The sequence below is a fragment of the Rana temporaria genome, chromosome 3, assembly GCF_905171775.1.
Source record: "Rana temporaria chromosome 3, aRanTem1.1, whole genome shotgun sequence".
NCBI classification, from domain to species: Eukaryota; Metazoa; Chordata; class Amphibia; order Anura; family Ranidae; genus Rana; species Rana temporaria.
The window spans coordinates 314,052,942-314,068,545 of record NC_053491.1 but is presented as its reverse complement, the minus strand read 5'-3'; positions in this window follow the sequence as shown (position 1 = coordinate 314,068,545).

The following is a 15,604-nucleotide window of genomic DNA, read 5'->3' as shown; positions in this document are numbered from 1 at the left end:
ATTTTTTCTTATAGAAATACATCAGCAAGCTTTTACTCAACCCCTGAAGAAGGATATACATATATAACAATAGGAATTGATTTCCCTGTTATATCCCTTAAGAAACATGTATGATTTTTTTTGTTGCCTCTTTTCTGTGTTTTGACACTTGTCTGTAAAAAATGTTGCATAGTGCAACAACCAAGCAGCTGTATTTCTGTATGATCATGCTTTTCTATTGTTATGATTGTTTTTAATATAGCATATTTTTTTTACCAATAAAACTGATACTTTTTTAGCACCCATTTACTCCTTGTTGTCATCCTGGGTCCCTTTTCCACAATATAATATACTATAATATACTACCAGGATAAGTTCATAAAATAGATTCATCTTTAAACTTTTTCGTTAAAGTAATGCAGTGCCAAAAAGCAAAAAATGGCCTGGTCATGAAGGGGGGTAAATCTTCAGGAGAGCAAGTGGTTATACTTCAGTCAAATAAACACTGTGCCATAATTGTTTTTTTTTTTTTTCATTTTAACTTGATATTTTTTCAAAATAAGATGAACTTCAATTCCTAATAAATTATATAAAATCCAGCTGGCAATGTAAGTATACAGGAGGTAACACTCAGTTCTTATGATTGCACATACAATTAGCATGAAAAAACAACACTTGATGGGAGTTGTGGCACCATTGGTAGACTGGATGGCTGTGGGTGACACTTTCCATCCCGACTGGCTGAATAACATAATTATCACTGACACATTTTCACAAATATGTCAGTAGCAGACTTCCGAACACAGCCCAGTTCCATGGTGTGATAATCATCTGTTTTATGTTCTGTTTAATTAATTGTTGTTAACCTCATTTGGCATCATTGATTCTACCATGTTACTGCAAAGCTCATATTTATATTGCCCCAAGAAGTGCTTATTATTATTCAAAGTTATTTGAAGTTAAGGAAACCCAATTCACAAAAATATCATATACAGTACTTTTGAAAAAGGTAATACTATTTTAAAAGTCATTCCAATCATTTTTAATCTATTGTTTTTAATAAAAAAAATACCTTGTGATCCTGCCATGAAGGTCCTTGTTCAGACTTCCTTTCTATTGTATGGTGACAACACATTCTGTCCTTCGTCTCCCAGTAGTGCTACTGTATTTTCACTCTAACATGCAATTTTGTATAGACTATATGAGACTGTGGGCAGGAATGTTTGCCAATTTCATTTGTCCTGAGAAATGACATGCAGTTGCCACTGGTCAACCCTGAAAGTAGTCAGGAACTGTCGAGAAAGAGACTGGAAGCGATCATCAGCTCTAAAATGCAAAAAGGGATACAAAAGGTGACATTTTTATTTTCTGTAAGAAAAAAAAAAATACAATAATTTACTGGGAATGTCATCCAGTTAAAATGTAAATCTATTTTAAGATGCATGCAATTTTGCAGTGCAGGCTGTGAGTTGACACTGGAGACAGCAGTTGATAATCTAATTCTACTGCACAAGAAGTCATCTCTGTGCTGAAAATATTGCTTATCACTAAGCACTCTAGGCCAGATTCACAGAAAAAGTACGCCGGAGTATCTGCTGATACTCCGGCTTACTTTCAAATTTGCTGCGTCGTATCTTTATTTGTAATTCACAAACAAAGATACGACGGCATTTGGCTAAGATCCGACAGGCGTACGGCTTCGTACGCCTTCGGATCTTAGGATGCAATACTTTGGCGACCGCTTGGTGGAGTTTGCGTCGTTTTCCACATCGGGTATGCAAATTAGCTGTTTACGTCGATCCACGAAGGTACGCGCGTTCGTCGCATTCTCTTACGTCGTCGCTAGTCGGTTTTTCCCGTCGTAAAGTTGCACTTGCTATTTAGGTGGTGTAATATTAGACAGCCCATGTTAAAGTATGGCCGTCGTTCCCGCGTCGAATTTTAAATTTGTTTGTTTTTTGCGTAAGACGTCCGGGAATACGAAAGGACGTAATGCACGTCGCCGTTCAAAAAACACATTGGGGCGCCGTAATTTTGCGCAAAGCACGGCCGGAAATTTCCTAACGGAGCATGCGCATAACGTTCAGCGCGGGAACGCGCCTAATTTAAATGGTACACGCCCCATTTGAATTAGGCGGGCTTGCGCCGGACGGATTTACGTTACGCCGCCGCAAGTTTACAGGCAAGTGCTTTGTGAATCAAGCACTTACGCTTAAAACTTGCGGCGGTGTAACGTAAATGACATACGTTACGCCGCATCGCAAGTACGTGAATCTGGCCCTCTGGTTTTAAATAACTTCTCTTTTGATAAACTTTTGAAATATTCAAATGTCTATCCTTGAATATAATGTATAAATCTTTGGCATGATAATAGTTAATGCAAATTATGACATGTATATATTATGACCATATACAGTTGCAATAAAAAGTATGTGAACCCTTTTGGAATGTTATGGATTTCTGCACAAATTGGTCATAAAATGTGATCTGATCTTCATCTAAGTCACAACAATAGACAATCACAGTCTTCTTAAACTAATAACACACAAATAATTAATTGTTACCATGTTTTTATTGAACACACCATGTAAACATTCACAGTGAAGGTGGAAAAAGTATGTGAACCCTTGGATTTAATTAGGGTTGTCCCTATACCACTTTTTTGAGACCGAGTACAAGTACCGATACTTTTTTCAAGTACTCGCCGATACCGAATACCGATACTTTTTTTTAATGTCATGTGACAGTATTTCTTTTTTTTTTACACAATTTTTTTTTTTACAATTTTTTTTTACAGTGATTTTTTTTTTAGAGGGGGGAGGGGTAGTGGTTTGACAGTGTTTTTTATTTGTTTATTATTATTATTATTTACATTTTCTTTTTTTAATTATTTTTTTCTTTTTTTTTATTAGCCCTGTTGGGAGAGCTTTGGTGAGATATCAGGGGTCTTAACAGACCTCTGACATCTCCCCTTTAAGACAGAAAAAGGGACTAAGGACACATATTCCCCAGTCCCTTTCTCTGCAGCCTCAGCTGAAATGAATGGAGAGAAGCTCATCTCCATTCATAAACTGAAGCATTGTAAACACAGGTTACGATGCTCAGTTATGTGAATGGACAGAGTCAGTGATCACTGACTCTGTCCATTCGGAAAAGGTAGGAGCCGGGTTTAGCGGCTCCTACCTTCGCTCTCCATCCTGACAAATTGAGGGGGCAGAGTGGCACGGAGGGCGAGCAGCATGGAGGGGGAGAAGACATCACAGGGGGAGAGCGGCACGGACGGGGAGAAGACGCCACGGGGGAGAGTGGTGGCACGGAGGGGGAGAAGACATCGCGGGGGGAGAGCGGCATGGACAGGGAAAAGACATCACGGGGGGAGAGCGGCACAGAGGGGGAGAAGACATTACAGGGGGAGAGCGGCACGAACGGGGAAAATACATCACGGGGGGAGAGCGGCACGGAGGGGGAGAAGACATCACGGGGGGAGAGCGGCACGGACGGGGAAAAGACATCACAGGGGGAGAGCGGCACGGAGGGGGAGAAGACTGCACGGGGGGAGAGCGGCACAGAGGGGGAGAAGACATCTTGGGGGGAGAGCGGCACAGAGGGGGAGAAGACATCATGGGGGGAGAAGACATCACGGGGGAGAGCAGCGCGGAGGGGGAGAAGACATCACAGGGGGACAAGACAACACGGGGGGAGAAGACAACACGGGGGGAGAAGACAACACGGGTGGAGAAGACAACACGGTGGGAGAAGACTTGTAACTCCCCCCACCACCCGATACCTGACTGCCCAGGTATCGGGTGAAGCATCGGAGCATTTCCCCCCGAGTACAAGTACTCGGGAAATGCTTGGTATCTGTACCGATACTAGTATCGGTATCGGGACATCCCTAGATTTAATAACTGGTTGAACCTCATTTGGCAGCAATAACTTCAACCAAACATTTCCTGTAGTTGCAGATCAGACGTGCACAACGGTCAGGAGTAATTCTTGACCATTCCTCTTTACAGAACTGTTTCAGTTCAGCAATATTCTTGGAATGTCTGGTCTGAATCACTTTCTTGAGGTCATGCCACAGCATCTCAATCGGGTTGAGGTCAGAACTCTGACTGGGTCACTCCAGAAGGCGTATTTTCTTCTGTTTAAGCCATTCTGTTTTTGATTCACTTCTATGCTTTGGGTCGTTGTCCTGTTGCAACACCCATCTTCTGTTGAGCTTCAGCTGGTGGACAAATGGCCTTAAGTTCTCCTGCAAAATGTCTTAATAAACTTGGGAATACATTTTTCCGTCGATGCTAGCAATCCGTCCAGACCCTGATGCAGCAAAGCAGCCCCAAACCATGATGCCCCCACCACCATACTTCACAGTTGGGATGATGTTTTGATGTTGGTGTGCTGTGCCTCTTTTTCTCCACACATAGTGTTGTGTGTTTCTTCCAAACAACTCAACTTTGGTTTCATATTTTGCCAGTACTGCTGTGGAACATCCAGGTGCTCTTGTGAAAACTGTAAACGTGCAGCAATGTTTTTTTTGGACAGCAGTGGCTTCCTCTGTGGTATCCTCCCATGAAATCCATTCTTGTTTAGTGTTTTACGTTTCGTAGATTCACTAACAGGGATGTTAGCATATGCCAGAGACTTTTGTAAGTCTTTAGCTGACACTCTAGGATTCTTCTTCACCTCATTGAGCAGTCTGTGCTGTGCTCTTTACAGGATGGCCTCTCCTAGGGATAGTAGCAGCAGTGCTGAACTTTCTCCATCTATAGACAATTTGTCTTACTGTGGTCTGATGAACAGCAAAGGCTTTTGAAGATACCTTTATAAACCTTTCCAGCTTTATGCAAGTCAACAATTCTTAATCATAGGTCTTCTGAGAGCTTTTTTGTGCGAGGCATCATTCACATCAGGCAATGCTTCTTGTGAAAAGCAAACCCAGAACTGGTGTGTGTTTTTTATAGGGCAGGGCAGCTGTAACCAACACCTCCAATCTCATCTCATTGATTGGACTCAAGTTGGCTGACACCTCACTCCAATTAGCTCTTGGAGATGTCATTAGTCTGGGGGTTCACATACTTTTTCCACCTGCACTGTGAATGTTAACATGGTGTGTTCAATAAAAACATGGTAACATTTAATTCTTTGTGTGTTATTAGTTTAAGCAGACTGTGATTGTCTATTGTTGTGACTTAGATGAAGATCAAATCACATTTCTCTTTCGTTCGTGGATGGACACAGCCTTAATCTTGACATAGTGGGAAATAGCCTATCTTTAGGAGTGACTAGGCAGGAGTGACCAGGGTGCGGTCCCACGACTATATCCTCTCAGCCTGCACCAAGCAGTTCAGTTTTTTTCTGCCTAGTCTAGGAGAAGACATGGCACCCGTCAGGCCCAGGGCTTGGAGGCTTTTAGTTTGGATTAATTTTTTTGGATTTTTTAAATTTATTTATGTAAGTTTTTCCTGCGATCTTCGATCAACTGCTGACAGGGCGACAGGCTGGATCCCAGATCCTTGTATTCTTCCCAGTTTTCGGCCATCGAGCGTGTGGCCACCATAGCTACACGCTGGGTCGTCCACGACATGCCCGTCGCTCTACGGGTGGACGGTCAGCTATATTCTTCAGGGCTTGCATCGGACCGGTCTACTCGGCCGAGTCGCAGTAGTCTGGCCGACAGCCACCTCCGTTACCATGCGGTAGATGTGCTGTCCAGGATGCTTCCAGCATAAACCCACAGGAAGGGTAAGTAGCTACTACCTTGCTTTAGCAAGAAGACAGAGCTGGGCATCCTTGGAGAGGTGAGTAAAGGGCCTTATCCCCCTTCTCCCCTTCCTCCCCCCCTCCTCCTTAGGCTCTCTGAGCTAGCTGCTGGGCAGGGGTTCCTCTGGGGAGCTTCACTTGGGGAACCATAAGTCACTAAATCAGTGTATAAAGCTGCATAAGAGATTCTGCTTACCTGTGTGTCCTGCTCCATGCTGTCGGCGGCCATGTTTGGTGTGTCCATGCTGTATTTCTTTACTTGCACAATGTATAAAACCGCATAAGAGATTCTGCTTTCCTGTGTGTTCTGTTCCATGCTGTCGGTGCCCATGTTGGTGTCCATGTTGTATTTCTTTTCTCACTGGTGGCCATCTTCTTGTAGCCGCATTTTTTCTGGTGATTTCTGCTGATTTGTGCTGACTGCTGCATTACTCTGCTGCACGGTGGTTTTCTGCCCTGTTGGCCTCTAGTGTCAGATCAGCAGCCATTGTACCATGGATCAGACCATTTTAAAAACGGCAGATGAACAGATACACGCTGCGACTGAGCAGTCTGAAAGACTGACAAAAATCGTAGCCCCACAAACAGCCTTCGATCCCAGCTTTGGAGAGCACAGATCGACAGACACATTCTGCAGGCAGCAGCTCTGCTAGCTAAACCATCTACTACGGTTCCTGGGTGGTGAGTCCTCTGGGGGGGAACCCCTCGTCTCTGCTGCAGCCAGGAGTGGTGGATCTTCGATTAACTGCCGACTGGGCGACAGGCTGGATCCCAGATCCTTGTATTCTTCCCAGTTTCGGTCATCGAGCGTGTGCCGACCATAGCTGCGCGCTAGGTCTTCCACGACATGCCCGTCGCTCTATGGGTGGCCGGTGAGCTATACGCTCCAGGGCTTGCATAAGGACCGGTCTGCAGGGCCGAGTCGCAGTAGCCTGGCCGACAGACACCTCCGTTACCATGCGGTAGATGCACTGTCCAGGATGCTTCCAGCATAAACCCACAGGAAGGGTAAGTAGCTACTACCTTGCATTAGCAAGAAGACAGAACTGGGCATCCTTGGAGAGGTGAGTAAAGGGCCTTATCCCCCCTTCTCACCTCCCCCCCCTCCTCCTAGGCTCTCTGAGCTAGCTGCTGGGCAAGGTTTCCTCTGGACACCTGAGCTGGCAATTGATGCCCCTGCACACGATTTATCCTAGATGCCTTCATAGCCAAGGTGGAAGCAGCGCGTGGGAGAATGGGGGATAGAAAGCGCCCCCTCCCCCTGCCATCTGCTGGGGACAACTCAGATGCGTTGCTGGGTCCAGCTAGCGCTCATGACCCTGGCCCTGAGGTATCTGAAGATGCGCACCAAGAACCTTTGTGAAGAGAGTTTCTTGAAAAGATGGACCTCGCCCCCAATAGTGGAACCTCCTGTGTCCAGATTAAACAAGCTCCACCAAACTAGTGGAGTGGGCTCCCGCCTTCAAAGACCCTGCGGACGAGAAGGCTGAGGAGATCACCCGCAACCTGTATGTTTGACGGTATGCCCAACCATAGTTGGGGCCCTGGTCTCAGACACTCACGGAAGGGGCAAAGATGCTGCTCAATGGGTTACAAGCATCAGGCTTCCTCGAATGAGGTAGCCCTAGCTGACCTACTAGTACAAGGCCTAAAATGTATTTGTGAATCAGCCTTGGACACTATTCCTCTGCTGGCCAGGCGGTGGCGTTAAGCCGTCTACTTTGGTTATGATTTGGTCCGTCTACCAATCTTCCAAGAAAGCCCTGATAATCTTGCCCTTTAAGGGCGACAGACTTTTTGGAACCTCCCTGGATGACATTATTAAGGATGCTACAGGAGGTAAGAGCACACCGCTCCCACAGTCCAAAAAGGGGAAGGAGCCATGCCGTAGGCAAGGGCCCTTCTTTACCGCACACAAGCCTTTTTTTCATCCACCCAGTACGGCGGGTAAAAGACCACAGGCCAATTAAAGCGCCTGCTCAAGGACTGAGACACACCGCTCCCACAGTCCAAAAAGGGGAAGGAGCCACGCCGTAGGCAAGGGCCCTTCTTTACTGCACACAAGCGTTTTTTCCGTCTGCCCAGTATGGCGGGTAAAAGACCACAGGCCGATTAAAGCGCCTGCTCAAGGACTGAGACGTCCCTGGTTTCCCAAACCCAAAAAACCTGCAGACAAAGCTACATCTGCATGAAGGTTTGCCCCCACCCATCTCTCGGGTGGGGGGACGTCTTCGCGAATTCGCGACCTGGTGGACATCTCAGGTCCCCCGACCGGTGGGTTTACAAAGTAGTGTCTTCAGGGTACAAGATAGAACTTCTATCTAGCCCACCAAACAGATTTTTTTCCCTCCAACCGCCAGCAACAACCGACTCGTCGGGAAGCCCTATTCGGGGCAGTTCAAGACCTGCTGAAACGCGGGGTGGTTATTCCTGTCCCAGTACAGGATCGGTTTCAGGGGTTTTACTCCAATCTGTTCATAGTACCAAAGAAGGAGGGCGTTCGCCCAATTCTGGACCTCAGGGCCCTCAATTGCTTTGTGAAGGTACAAGGATTCCAGATGGAATCGGTTCGCTCTGTCGTCACTGCCCTCCAGCCAGGGGACTCTATGGCATCCTTGGACATCAGGGATGCTTATTTACATGTCCCCATATGCATAAAGCATCAGAGACTTCTGCGCTTTGCGATCGGGGAAGACCACTTTCAATTTGTGGCTCTCCCCTTTGGCCTGGCATCGCCACCAAGGGTGTTCACCAAGGTGCTTGCCCCAATTCTCGCCCTACAAAGACAACGTGGCATCGCTATCATGGGCTACTTGGATGACCTGCTTCTGAGGGCCGGTGAGCGTGTCTATAACCTGTCAGACCCTCAGACACTTTGGGTGGCTATTGAACATTCAGAAGTCAGTAAGGGACTGACTCAACGCCTGGTATATCTGGGATTGATTCTGGACTCCTCAGAGGCAAAGGTTTTCTTCCCTGGAAAAGTGGCAGACCCTTCGGGTTGCGGTGCGGCAGTTGACATCCCAGAAATGGTCGTCACTCCGCTTTTGCATGCGAGTCCTGGGCCTCATGGTGACCTCCTTCGAGGCGGTACCATATGCGCAATCTCACACGTGAGTGCTACAGAAGGAAATTCTGTCCAGATGGGACAAGTGCCCATCATCCCTGGATTATCAAATCCGGGTGAGCCACCTGGTCAGGACCTCCCTAGTTTGGTGGCTGACCTCACCGGCACTTCTGTGCAGGAGGTCGTTCCTTCCTTATCACTGGATAGTCATCACGATGGACGCCAGCCTTACCGGTTGGGGGGGAGTCTGGGGGGTTTAGTCGACCCAGGGTCGCTGGTCTCCAGAGGATTCCCATTTGCCGATAAATGTCCTGGAACTTCGGGCAATCAGGCTGTGCCTCTCCACATGGTCTTAGAGGCTACGAGGGCGTCCAGTCAGGATCCAGTCGGACAATGCCACAGCGGTGGCATATGTTAACCATCAAGGAGGAACAAGAAGAGTGGAGGCAGAGGGGATTCCTATGATCCTAATTGCTCCGGGTTTCGCCTCGGCGTCCTTGGTACGCCGATCTAGTGCGGCTAGTAGCAGACGTCCCTTGGCATCTACTGCTGAGAGAGGACCTGCTGTCACAAGGTCCCACACTGCATCGTGCTTTACAGTCGCTGCAGGGGGTACGGCATGTGGCCCCTCCGGCCCTTCCCCCACTACCTCCGTGGGGATTTGAATAGCAGACGCACCTTGGAGTCTACCGCTACGAGAGGACCTGCTGTCGCAAGGTCCCATAGGTCATCCTGCTTTACAGTCAATAACTTTAACGGCATGACCTCTAGGTGCCTCAGAAACCAATGTTTGAAAACATTAGGGAAGTTCCCTTGTTGACACTTTTTTAGAAAGTGGTCCTTTTGGTTAGGTCAGTTAAGATTCTGAGCTGGCAGCCTTGTCATGAAAGGCTCCCTATCTGATCTTCCACAAGGATAAGGTGGTGCTGCATCCGCAGCCTTTTTTCTTCCTAAAGGTCAGGTCGACCTTCCATCTCAAGGAAGATATTGTACTACCATCCTTGTGTCCTCATCCGTCGAATCCTAAGAAGACGGCGTGGCATCCCTTAGAAGGAAGGGCCCAGCGGTCTCATCGGCCGCCATTTCGAGGTGGATCCGACAGATCCTGATCAGGCTACGCCATAAAGGGTTGGGCGCCTCCCTGTCACGATGCATTCGACCAGGGCAATGGTGCCTCTTGGGCTTTCTGACATTAAGCGTCTGTTTGCCAGGTGAGTAAAGCGGCGACCTGGTCGCCCGGTCACACTTTCACTAAACTTTACAAGTTGATGTGAGTGCATCTTCAGATGCTTCTTCGGCAGCAAAGGCGGCTGTTTAGAGTTACAACTCCTCAGTTGAGGTGCTCCGTTTTGGGGTGAAGTTTATTTTTATGCTGTTCCCACCTCTCATTTTGACACTGCTTTGGGACGTCCCACTATGTCAAGATTAAGGCTGTGTCCATCCATGAACAAAAGAGAAAATAGGATTTTATACTCACCGTAAAATCTTTTTCTCTGCGTTCATGGATGGACACAGCACCCACCCCTCTTTTTCTTTAAAGTTTGTACTGCTTTCTATGAACTGAACTGCTTGGTGCAGGCTGAGAGGATATAGTCAGTGGGACCGCACCCTGGGCGAGGCGGTTCGGCTTTGAAGTTGTTAACACTTTTCTGCCTAGTCACTCCTAAAGATAGGCTATTTCCCATGTATCAATGGAAAAAAGTTTTAAAAACTGTTGTTTTTTCAGGAGCAGTGATTTTAATTATGCTTAAATAAAATAATGAAAAATTCCTTTAAATATTGTACCTGCTGGGTGTCTATAGTATGCCTGTGAAAACGTCTTTGAGAACCCGGGTCTTGCCCGAGGGAACATGTATAAATGGAATAAAAGTTTTAAAAACGGAAGTTTTTTCAGGAGTCCTGAAAAAAACGACCGTTTTTAAAACTTTTTTTCCCTTGATACCCATGTTCCCTGGGGCAAGACCCGGGTTCTCAAAGAAGTTTTCACAGGCATACTATAGACACCCAGCAGGTACAATATTGAAAGGAATTTTTCATTTTTTTATTTTTTATTTAAGCATCATTAAAATCACTGCTCCTGAAAAAAACGACAGTTTTTAAAACTTTTTTTCCATTGATACATGTTCCCTGGGGCAAGACCCGGGTTCTCAAAGTCGTTTTACGACAATAACTTGCATATTAGGCTTTAAAATGAACACTTTTGAATTAGATCGTTTGAGTCCCATAGACGTCAATGGGGTTCTAAATGTTCGCGCAAACGCTCGGTCCATTCGAAGGTTCTGGTGCGAACCGAACGGGGGGGTGTTCAGCTTATCCCTAATTCTCACTCATAACACTGTCCTGCCTGTATGGTCCTACCCTGCTGTACTGTAATCAGTAGTCCAGTTGGAAACAAAACATGCAGGGACGTGCGGCAAGGTCAGTGGCTGGTGAGGCACTGGCTAGTATCAGAGACAGATACACACAGGTTATATACAGTGCAATCATTAGAGCAAGAGCAATAATTCTAGCACTAGATTTCCTCTGTAGCTCTAAACAGGTAACCTGTAAAAGATTTTACAGTATTGCCTATGGATATGAAGTTTAGCGCCATTCCACAAGTGTGTGTAATTTTACAGAGTGACATGTCAGGTATCTATTTACTCTGCGTAATATCATATTTCACATCATACAAAAAAATCAGGCTAACCTTATTGTTTTTTTGTTTTTTATTTTAAAAAAAGTGTTTGAAAAATTGGTGCGCAAATACTGTGTGATATAAAAAGTTGCAACGACCACCGTCTTATTCTCTAGAGTCTCTGCTAAACATGTATATATATATATATATATATATATATATATATATATATATATATATATATATATAATGTTTGGGGGGTTCTGAGTAATTTTCTAGCAAAAAAATTATGAATTGTACATGTAGGAGAGAAGTGTCAAAATTGGCCTGGGTGGCAAGGGGTTACCATAAGTAATATACAAATAATTGTTATATATTGTTTTTAAGGTAATTTACTATATTTTCAAAAACTGTACTCAAGAAGGTGGCTTAAAAGACATACAGTAAAACCTTGGATTGCAAGCATAATTTGTTCCAGAAACATGCTTGTAATCCAAAACACTTGTATATCAAAGCATTTTTTTTACAGGGTATAAAAGAGAAGAGAGTCACCTCTAATGCCCTGTACACACGATCAGATGTCTGATGGAATCTAATTTTCGTTGGAAATCCGATGAAGCTGAATTTCATCAGTCTTGCCTACACACCATCAGTCAAAAATCTGACCGTGTCCAACGCGGTGACGTAAAACACTACGACGTGCTGAGAAAAATGATGTTCAATGCTTCCGAGTGTGCGTCGACTTGATGCTGAGCATGCGTGGATTTTTCTCCGATGGAGTTCCACACAGACGATCGTTTTTTTCTAAAAGGGATAGATAGAGGGCGCTAAACCACAAGCAGTAGATAGTGATTTAAAATATACTAGAACACAATAGTGAATTCAATAACAATCACATGTGCTACATACAAAATCAGTAAATTTACAGATGACTCTGTAACATACGTGAACCCCAAATCAATGTAAAAATGTCTCTGTGTTATAAATAAAATGACAAAAATAGTCCCAATACTGTGGGGAAAACATCTGCAGCCCCAGTGCCGGGTAGGCACCTTTACAGTAAGAGGCCATTTGGCTTGTCCCTGTTTTTTATTGATATTTTAATTAAAAGCAATATTACGCTATTGGATTCTCCTGTTTTTTTTGCATATATACCCCAATTGGAACGCCTGGAGATGAGGCTCACATATCTTTTTCATATCATCATGTGTGCAGGCACAATCCTGCTCAAGTCTGTGTGACTATCTTTTTAATTAAAGTAGTCAACTCGTTCTGGTAAGAGCAATTAATTTTCAACACACCTTGGGTGTAAAGAAGATAAAAGTGTGGTGGTGGCACTCTATACTTTCTTCACTTTAGCAAGATCACAGCAAAATAAGAAGATTTCATTGTCTATTTATGCACAGTATTGGGACTATTTTTGTCATTTTATTTATGACACAGAGACATTTTTACATTGATTTGGGGTTCACGTATGTTACAGAGTCATCTGTAAATTTACTGATTTTGTATGTAGCACATGTGATTGTTATTGAATTCACTATTGTGTTATAGTATATTTTAAATCACTATCTACTGCTTGTGGTTTAGCGCCCTCTATCTATCCCTTCAACCATTACAATTCAGTATTGTTTAAGAGGAGCAGCTTTTTTATTTTATTTTTATATTTAATTATTTTGATTATTTACTTATTTGGCGCAGAATTTCACTCATTTCACAATCGTTTTTTTCTATCAGTTTTTTATCTATAGGAAAATTTTAAAACATGTTCTTTTTTTTTCACAGATGAAAAACAAACCGATGGGGCCCACACACGATCGGTTTGTCCGATGAAAGCAGTCCATTGGTCCGTTTTCTTTAGACAAACCGATCGTGTGTACAGGGCTTAAGTGTAGCAATAAGTTGCTAAATGGTGTACCTTCATTAAATGTAACCATATTACTACACTTGAGGCTCCTCTCTTCTCTTTTTTACTCAGTTGCGACATGACACTACTCTTATATCAAGACATCGCTTGTATATCAAAGCAAAATTTATTAAAACATATTGCTTGTCTTGCAAAATGCTCTCAAACTAAGTTACTCTCAAACCAAGGTTTTACTGTATTACTGAAGTTTGAAGTTATAACTTCCATCCAGTAATTTCACAGTAAACAGATAAAGAATAAATTATTGTTATAACATATAGCATATACAGTACCTATATGATTTAGCTTGATTAAAACAGTACCTTTTCAACAGCAGCAGATTCTCATTCTCCTTCTTAGCTGTGTGAGAAAAACATGGTATTGTGGGTAAATCGTATTTCCATAAGCCCATGTTTTTTCCTTCTAGTTAAGAGGGCTGGCTGGAAGGGAGCATGTGTCTTTTAGACACATGCCCCTTCTATGACACTGCAGCGAGAGGCGTGCCTCCACTGCAGCATTTTTTAATTTCAATAGTTTTTATTGAAGGATTTTTACATACAAATTAAAACATATATTACAAAAAAACTAAAACAATAAGGACAGAAGAGCTGTAACATGTTCTGAAATTGAGACATATCAGTACCACAAAGGTACCATAAGGCTGCATTAGCAAACATGCTTCTACTTGTCTTAACTTGCACATTAGGTAAAACGTAATTCAATCTGCGGGCCCTATTTCCTACCCCCGCATACCCCTGCTGGGAACAAACTGTGTTGCGGGGTAGGAGACAGCGTAGCCCTCCGCGTTTTTTCATTTACCTTATCAGAGCAAATACATAAGAAAAGCATGAATGTCATTCGGTCAGGACTAGTGCAATTTCAGAAATAAAAGAGAGATACCGTAAGAAAGTACAAGAAAACTTGACTAAGTAACCGAGTCAAACAGTTATAGTACAGTCAAAGAATCTACTATGGTGCAGTGCGGAAAAAAAGGACATGTACGTTTCCTAGACATGTCATACCATTCTACCCAGTTCTTCCACAAATTATAAAATTTTTGGTGCTTGTTTTGTGCTAATGCAAACATCTTTTCGTAAGTAGAGTGGGTGTTGGTTGTTAAACACTGCAGCATTTTTATTGGACAGCTTGGGATAATGGTACTTTACCATTGGTCCAAGACTCCAATCTGTCCATTGAGCTCAGTGTTTCTGACAAGAAGTGAGGAGAGGCACTGAAAGCTCATCCTCTCAGTCTACTGCAAACAAATTGTGCCAGTTTGTACTTAAACTGGCTGCTCTGTATGTAGCTTCTGACAGGCTGCACAAGGAGCCCCGTATGTTCGGAACCATAGGTCATAAAAGACCCACATTTGGACCAGTGATGCGGTAGGATTTCAGCTACATACCCCAGGTGACCCCAGGTCGCCGGGCTATGACTCAGGAAGCTCGATCTTATTTTTTAGAGAATAAAATGGCATTTGTTGCAATACTTTATGTCACACCATATTTGCGCAGCGGTCTTACAAGTGCAATTTTTGTGAATAAAAAAAATGAAATTTCTATCAGTTTTTAGTTACAGAGAAGATATAGTACTAAAATTATTGCTCTCACTCACTCACGATCGTGGCGATACCTCACGTGTGTAGTTTGAACACTGTTTTTATATACCGGCACACGAGCGGGGCACTTTACTTTTTTTATTCTTATTATTTTTGCACTTTCCTTTAAAAAAATTAAATTGGGTCACTTTTATTACAAGGAATGTAAAGATCCCTTGTAATAGAAAAAAAACATGACAGGACCTCTTTAATATGAGATCTGGGGTCAAAAAGACCTCAGATCTCACATTTACACTTTAATGCAATAAACCCCCAAAAAAAATTTTTGTTCAAAAATAAATACATTTGATCTTTAAGATCATTGGGCGGAAGTGACATTTGACGTTGCTTCCGCCATCAAATGTTATGGAGCCGAGTGGGGGCCATCTTTCCCTCACTCGGCTCCAGGCCAAGGGGATAGGATCGGATTGTCTCCACCGCTACCAATGGCTATGGTAAGTGGCAGAGACTACCGCAGCACGGCGGGAGGGGTCACCTCTCCCGTCGCTGATAAAAGTGATCTTGCAGGGAATCCGTTGCAGAACGGGAGGGCCCGTGGAACCCAGAATCCCTTGGAAAGTTTGGGAAACCTTTGTTTCAGCTCCCCATGCACCTCTTATGTCTAATTTACCCTGTGCCATCCTGACACAGGGTGACTGAGAAAATAAATCTTGC